Source organism: Micropterus dolomieu, linkage group LG21 (assembly GCF_021292245.1).
Source record: "Micropterus dolomieu isolate WLL.071019.BEF.003 ecotype Adirondacks linkage group LG21, ASM2129224v1, whole genome shotgun sequence".
In the NCBI taxonomy this organism is placed as follows: Eukaryota; Metazoa; Chordata; class Actinopteri; order Centrarchiformes; family Centrarchidae; genus Micropterus; species Micropterus dolomieu.
The window spans coordinates 803,488-810,765 of NC_060170.1; the positions used below are offsets into that span (position 1 = coordinate 803,488).

Genomic DNA, 7,278 nt, shown 5'->3' on the forward strand with positions numbered 1-7,278 from the left:
TATGAAGCAGCTGATAGTTTGCGGTGTAACGTTACGTTACCATGACAGCAGCGGGGCAGAAATTACTTTTAACATGAAGTGCAATGAAGAAACACTACATGTCCTCGTGCTGATAATGTGCCGTGCTTGCGTGGCGACAGAAAGTAAACAGGATTTGCGGTGCTGCCGTCTAGACAAAGTGCTGCGGGATACTTCCGTTTCACGTGTTCGTGCTGCTTCACTATTCGTGGACAGCAGCTGCAGTGAAGCTGTTTCCAGTTCACAGAGCTCACGGAGCAGCACGTTGTTGAGTGTCTGTCTAAAATACTCCAAACTTTAGACGGTCGAAGGCGCCGTCTTGTAGCTGGAGCTTGTCCGGGATAATCCCACACCGGATGCAGCGACGCATCGACGCACGTAATGCTCGTCGATGTATTTACGAAATCGATTACGTCGACGAATCGCCCCAACCCTAGATGTTATGTGTACATAAAGACACAGTCACCAGACAATGTGTTAATCACATGGTTTCCGCAGGGTCTTAAAGTCTAAAGTTAGGCCTTCAAAAGTCTTAAATTTGCCACAGAATTGTGTTCTAGGTCTTAAATAATTGTAAACAGTGCTTAATTTGCCTATAGCCATGTAACGCTACCTCTAATGCTCATTGAAATGCTCCTGCAGCGCTTTAGAATGTGATGTGGTGGTTCTTTCTTTTTCTAGTCCATAAATAACACGGTTGCTGCTAAAATTTCACACGATCATTAATGATTTTCAGCACAGTAACACAGAACGCATGGGTAGCTTCCTCTCCTCATTCTTCAAAGGACATGACAGGTGGTGTTACAGTATGCAGTGTGTGGGCGAGCGAATGAGAGAGAGATGCAGAAAGTGACGGTGAAAGTTAGTGGAGGAAAAGATTAGCATGAAGTTGTCAGGTTTACAGCTCTGTGCTGTACACACATCGCATCAAAACTAACCAAATGACTTCCCCCAGATCTAATGGTTATTCTTCCCCAGTAGACTTCTTGAGCAAGTTTAGCTTTTGGGGTGTAGTTTGTTCAACGTCTGCTCTACATTTTCCTACTTACTATTCACAGATGTACAATGTTCCAAAATTATGCGGAAATGCATATTTCTTTATTGAAAAACAAAACGGTGTTCTTGGGGGAGGACTCTCAAACCCCCCACTCAAATATGTTTCATTATATATGTTGGTTGCAAGCAGAGAAAAAAAAAAGTTTGCTTTACCTCTGCTGCCACAACTCTAATCTAGAGGAAACACTGAATAGTAATTTAAGTTATGGCAGTGTTGCAGCCATCACATTTCTGAAGCTAAAACCAGACACGATAACGCTGAGGAACAGAAAATGCCTTTATTTTCTAGTACACCAGAATGCTTTTTTGCAAACATCTTTTTCTGTTGAGAGGAGCAAATTTTCCTTAGGAACAGCATCAAGCTAGCGATTTTAGGCAGCTCTGCTGTACTGTGAAATGCGGAAGTGACGTCGTCAGCAGGCAACATCGAGTAGTCTCCAAAAAGTGCCGAGTGACACGAGTCCACTGGCGGAAAGTTTGTTTCAAAACTCTGTGTGTGAAGAACTGAGGTCGACAAATACAAGCTGGACACACAAATGCCAGTTTGAAAGTTGTAAATGTTAGGAAGACATTCACAGATGTGGTTAGTTGTAAATTATTAAATATGTTCACAGATATTTTTTATTTGGATTTCTTTTGTGTATTTGCAGATCTGTTTCATATTTGCAAAATATTTTTGTGTTTACAAATCTTCATTTTGTGTTTGTGTGTGTTTTATATTTACAGATTACACATTTACACACGGATCACTCATCTGTGTGTGTCACCTATGTGATTTGTGCAGATCCAATGAGAAAATATTTTTTTTGGGGGGGGGGGGGTGTCATCGGTCGGTTATATCTACGGAGTCCAATCTAGCATGAACTTTGCAAATTTACAGCTGCATATGCCTAACCAATCGTCGCTCCTAATAGCTAAACCTGACAGCCAATCAGAGGCAGAGTAGGGCGGGGACAGCTGAACACGTTAGGATGTTACTGCCAAACTACCAGATGACCTGTCCTTTGGAAAGCAAGCCTGATATAAGACACAAGTAAACTAGCTTACGATATTAACTGTCCTGTCAGATACAGTAACTTTGTCCGCTGTTATTAACCAATAAAATTAGCTAAGCTAATTGTTCATTTATGGAGACCAGAGGCAGCATAGTAGCTACATGTAAGGTAGGCTAAAGTCAACAGGAGAAAAACTTTTTGAAAGTATTCGTTTCATCAGTTACATAACATTTGTGGATGCAAGCTATTCAGAACATTTTTAACAGCTTTGAGAAAAGTGAATTTGCACTTATTTAATTTTAAGCTAAAAAAAAATATCAAGCTACTAATTATAAAACGATCCCAAAACTTGCACACACCAGTCAGTAACTTTACCAACTTGTTGACGGTGTCTTTTTGGCCAAGTTTTGCGTTCTGCCACCTGAGTTTTATGTTTCCCTTTTACATAAATAAAAACATTTCCACCATAAATGATCTATTATCTCGTTGCAGTACATAATTGCAAGTTATCTATAAAAATATAAGCTTAAACAGACCCCTCTGACACCGTCTGTGTGTTTATCTGCTTGCATATCCTTGTCACCTTTTTTACCCCTGACCAGTTTGCATGACTGCATAAAGGTGGATAAAGGAAAATCCAGGCTTATTTTGTTAAAACTAGCTAATTTGAGTGCGTGATCCATTCCAGTACTGTGGCTTATCTACCACCTCTATATAGACGTGGATGTAAAGAGTGCTGGATTTACTTTAAACCAGCATTGCAAATGTTTTATGATGAAGGTAATGTATTCAGCACATTTGTTGGAGCTCATTGTGTTTAGGTGAATTTACACTGAATGTAAACACAACTTGTGTTTAGTTATAGGAAAACTCCACAGGGCCCGTTTAAGTTCAGTGTCCACTTTTTGGTATCTTGAGGATATGAAGCGTCTCCGAGTCCTGTTAGGGCCTCCAGGCTGCGCCCAAATGCGCGCATTTACGACCATTTTTTAAGATGTGCGAGTAATTTTTACAACTATTCGCACATGTGTAGTATATGTGTATATTAACAAAAAAAATAATCCAACCAATCAGGCCTCAAACAACAAGGCTAAGTCCTTTCAAAAGCAAAAATGTATGTTGATATGTTATGATGATATTGATGCATAGCAACAAGCAGGGACTGATTACAACCAAGCACGATAGCCCATTTCGCTTGTAGATTGAACACATTCTACACCAGTCCTGACTGTTCTTGTGGGATTGAGACGGTGAAATATTTGACCACAGTGTACCCCAAACTGATAATATCTGAAAATGAAGACCTTTATTGCAGTGTCAGGAGAATTGCCATGCATTGCATATAATTAGGGCCTAGGGTCAGAGTTCTGACTGATGAGTAGACTTTAATGATGGTTATCCTCAACTTGTGTTTCCTGCCCAGCATTACCGGCCGCAGATGTTCCTCGACAACCTGACGAGCAGCATGCAGAGTGCAGCGGCAGCCAGCACCAGCTCAGCCCTGGTCTCCTCCTCCAGCAGCCACTACGACACCAGCACACACGCTGCCGGCTCTATCCACGAGACCCGGGTCATCACAGGAGGAGGGGGGGGAGCTGGAGGAGGGACTGACGGTGGCATATCGGATGTCATTTCACTAGACTGAGCCACATCTCACTGGACCTGTTAAGGCCTGTTTTCTGTGGCCTTTTTAGTCTAGACTACATGACGTGTTTAGTTTTACACAAAACACCCAAATTGGTATACATGAGCACTTTGTGGCTGGAACATTTTTATAATATTAAAAACTATCCAGGCATGTTTTCTTTTTGCCTTTAGGTTTTTATTTGCAAATGGGCTTTTCATCCTGTCTGCTATGGCTGGATGATGGATCGTTTGATGGCCGAGGACAACGTGTATCAGTGAATTGGTTCTTTTATTCTCTTGACTTCATCATTTGGGAAATATTATTGTTAGCTGTTACACCCTAAATCACACATCAGTATTCCCTGGTGTTTCAGCCTTGCGTTAGTCTGCCACCTCTTTAGGAAAAGAATCTGGCTTGCTAGACGTTTCACTCTTCACCAGCCCCTCACTGACTTCAGCTCTGTGCCTGAGCATGTACTCAGTTGAATCAGTGGAACTGTCGACCCTTTCACATTACAGTCACTTATTCAGTCTTCATATCAAAATATAGCATAGGATCTTGCATTATCATTTTGACCTGAGCAGTTAGTCTTTTGGCCATCCATATGTGTATAAATATTTTAATAACCCTTCCACCCTTAGCTCTGCAGTGGTTTTCCTGGCTGAAAGATACATGTCATGTAATACTTTCCCCCCAGTTTCTCCAGTGAAAATACATTGAACTCTTCATTAATACCAATTTGTTTGCTGACTTCAGCCTGTTCTGGCCAGGTTGACATGAATTGTGTGCCTCACTAGCATGGAACAGGGTCAGGATGAATAGAAGGAGAGCTTGGACTCACTGCTTTCAGCAAGACTTTTTACATAACATCCATGCAAGTGAATGAAGCGTTGGAAGTAGGAAGCCCCTCTGTAAAAAGACTGAAACACATTGTTGACTGCCTGTGTTTGTCCTCGTCACACGGTGGACGGGCTTTTTTGTCTGTTTTTACTGTATCTCTGCTGGCTTTCTACAGCTGCGTTTTGTCAACCATTCACACTAATGGAAACATGCGAGGCAGGTCAGTAATTCACGTTTTCATTGCTTCTAACAGCTTTGAGGTTAGTTACAGGGCAGCTTTCATGTCATACTATCGTATATGTTCCATTGTAATTTAGTCCGAGCAGTAATGATTGAACTAGGTCAAATAAAGGTGTAAATGTAGTTCAGATATTCAGTTGGTTCCTCCCACTCCGCTTCCCAAATCCAGTCCCTTTCATTGGTGTTAATTCATTTGGTTAATTTATTGGCTTATGTTAATTGCCAAGATTTTATTTGGTTAGAGAAATGCACTTAAAAGTAGGGTATTTAATTTTGGAGAGATCCATTACCATGACAAACCTCTAAAGCTCACTAATGAACATGTTGTATCTCATTTTGTTTGCTCCTTACAGAGAAACTAAGAACCACAGTTTGTGGTTTTAGGAGGCATCGTGTGCTGCCCCAGGCCAGCAGGTTCTCCTGGCTTCCGGTCTTTGTGTTAGGCTAGGCTGACCACGTCCTGCTCCAGCTATGTGCTGAACACAGACGTGGGATTGATCTTCTCATCTCTCTGAAAGAAAGTCAAGTGTATTCCCAAAATGTTGAACAGTTCTTTTTTTAAATGCTGTCACAAATGTGTGCGTCAGCTTTGAATAGCATGAGACGGTTCAGTGGATTCCGAGATGATCTGAGGAAATCTGAATACAGATTCCTCTTCAGTTAATTTTTTAAAAGTCCAGTCTGTAATTCTTAACTCTGACCCCTATCTTTGATTTTGGTGTATGTTGATGATGCTGCATGTTGGGATGGATGGATGTGACACGGACATTTGCTCAGTATTAACACCTACACATAAGCCCACTTTCTCACAGTTGACAGAAAGCAGCAACATAAAGAACAATAAACAGGGCAGCTACTGTATTTCCTACCTGTGGCTTGCTTATCATCTGGATTAGCTACTTCTTTGGATTGCTTGCTGTGTATGTGGACTCGCAGCCATCAGGAGCTCAATCTCAGGGACCTACACTCCACTTTCTGGGCTTGATGGACCGAGTGAATGAATACATCACATAGAAACAACACTGTCAGCATCAGTAACTGAAATACAGGTGTTGATGTGAAAGTTAGGCTAATGTATGTTTTAGGCCTGTGTCTCTTTTATTATAACCTGCCAATGACTGTTGGCAGGTTCAAGTTTACATGTTAAAGACTGTGATAAGAATCAGTTCCCAGTGACATTAAAAACTCCCTTAGCTGTAGTGATTTATGTGAACAGGTTGTGAGATACCTCTCTGAGATTCAAGTCTCCACAGAATTTAATTTGTGAATTGAAAAATGACATTTAAAATATTGAACAGAACTGTTTCCCTGTTACTCTGGAGAATTCAGACTAGAGACAGTCATGACTGGAACGCTATGAGAACCTTTAGCAGAGTTGTTGCCTTCATTGTGTTGGCTGGAGGCAGGAATCTTAGACGGATGTCTCCAAACCTGGATAAATGAAACCTAAATGATCTGCTGCAGGTTGGTGAGATGTGGGGAACCCATCCTTGCTAAGGTTAGCATAAGTAAAAGTGAAAATCTGCTACATCAACAATACTGTCACATCATTTCCCACCATTACAGCCCTTTGACTCACATTAGTGTTGCGTAGGGGTCACTGTGACTTTGTGGATTTACTGATCAGACTTTTCACAGCGTCTGTTCGCCTGCAGGCAGATGTTTCTGATGTGGCTCCATGGGATTTCATGTCATGTTTTTTATTTCTTATTTTGTACTCATATTTTACAGACTTTGAAACTTAGTTCAGATCACCTGGACATTTCTCTCTCGACACCACGTTAACAGACTCGGAGAAAAGTACACATTTTTGTTCGCCTTTTACGAGGTTAATTACAGGATGCTTTGTCACAAGTGTCATTTCCTGTATCTGTAAACTTGCAGCATTTTGAATTATGGTACCATGTGTGGGTGTTTTTATTATTAAACATTTTCTTTTTTTATCATAAATAGTCCAGAAAGATTTATTATTCCCAGGAAGTGATGGCAAGCCACTGTGACCCGGGTGTTGTCTTTAGAGAGCCAGAGGATTGAAGATGCTGCGATCAAACATCTTTTGTCTGGCCTGTCTTCAAACAAACGTCTCAGGGTTAGAGCCAGGCTTAGGAGTAAAAAAAGTTCTTCACTAAAAGTGAAAAATTAGACACATTATCAAGCAGCTCATTCCTTCTTTCAATAAAGCTTTGGAGGAACACTCCCCAAGTGATCACATGGTTAATAACTTATGTCCCATCGTTCTGTAAGGACATTCTTACTTTTTCTCTAATGTATTCTTAACAAAAATGTGACTGGAATTGTTTGTTCCTTTTTAAGTCAATTTTATTTGTGTCAGCCCGGCTCTTGGACAGCAGCAAAAACGGGAGAGATACGGGTAAACTAAATAACAATAAGTAATTTATTTATAAGAAAATAAGCAAAATTGACCAAAACGGTGCGGATGGGTGAAGATGTGCTGTTAAAAACGACGACAAAGAAACCAAACACAACAAAGCAAGCTGTGAG

The 7,278-nt window shown here is 40.8% G+C and overlaps 1 long non-coding RNA gene across 1 annotated transcript; it reads left to right on the forward strand.

Annotated features, from left to right (window-relative positions):
* Positions 1-2,298: 2,298 nt before the first annotated feature.
* LOC123960481 lies at positions 2,299-6,726 on the forward strand. Its single transcript, XR_006822527.1, has 2 exons — positions 2,299-4,756; positions 5,130-6,726. It is a non-coding gene; the product is annotated as an uncharacterized LOC123960481 (long non-coding RNA).
* The last annotated feature ends 552 nt before the right edge of the window (positions 6,727-7,278 follow it).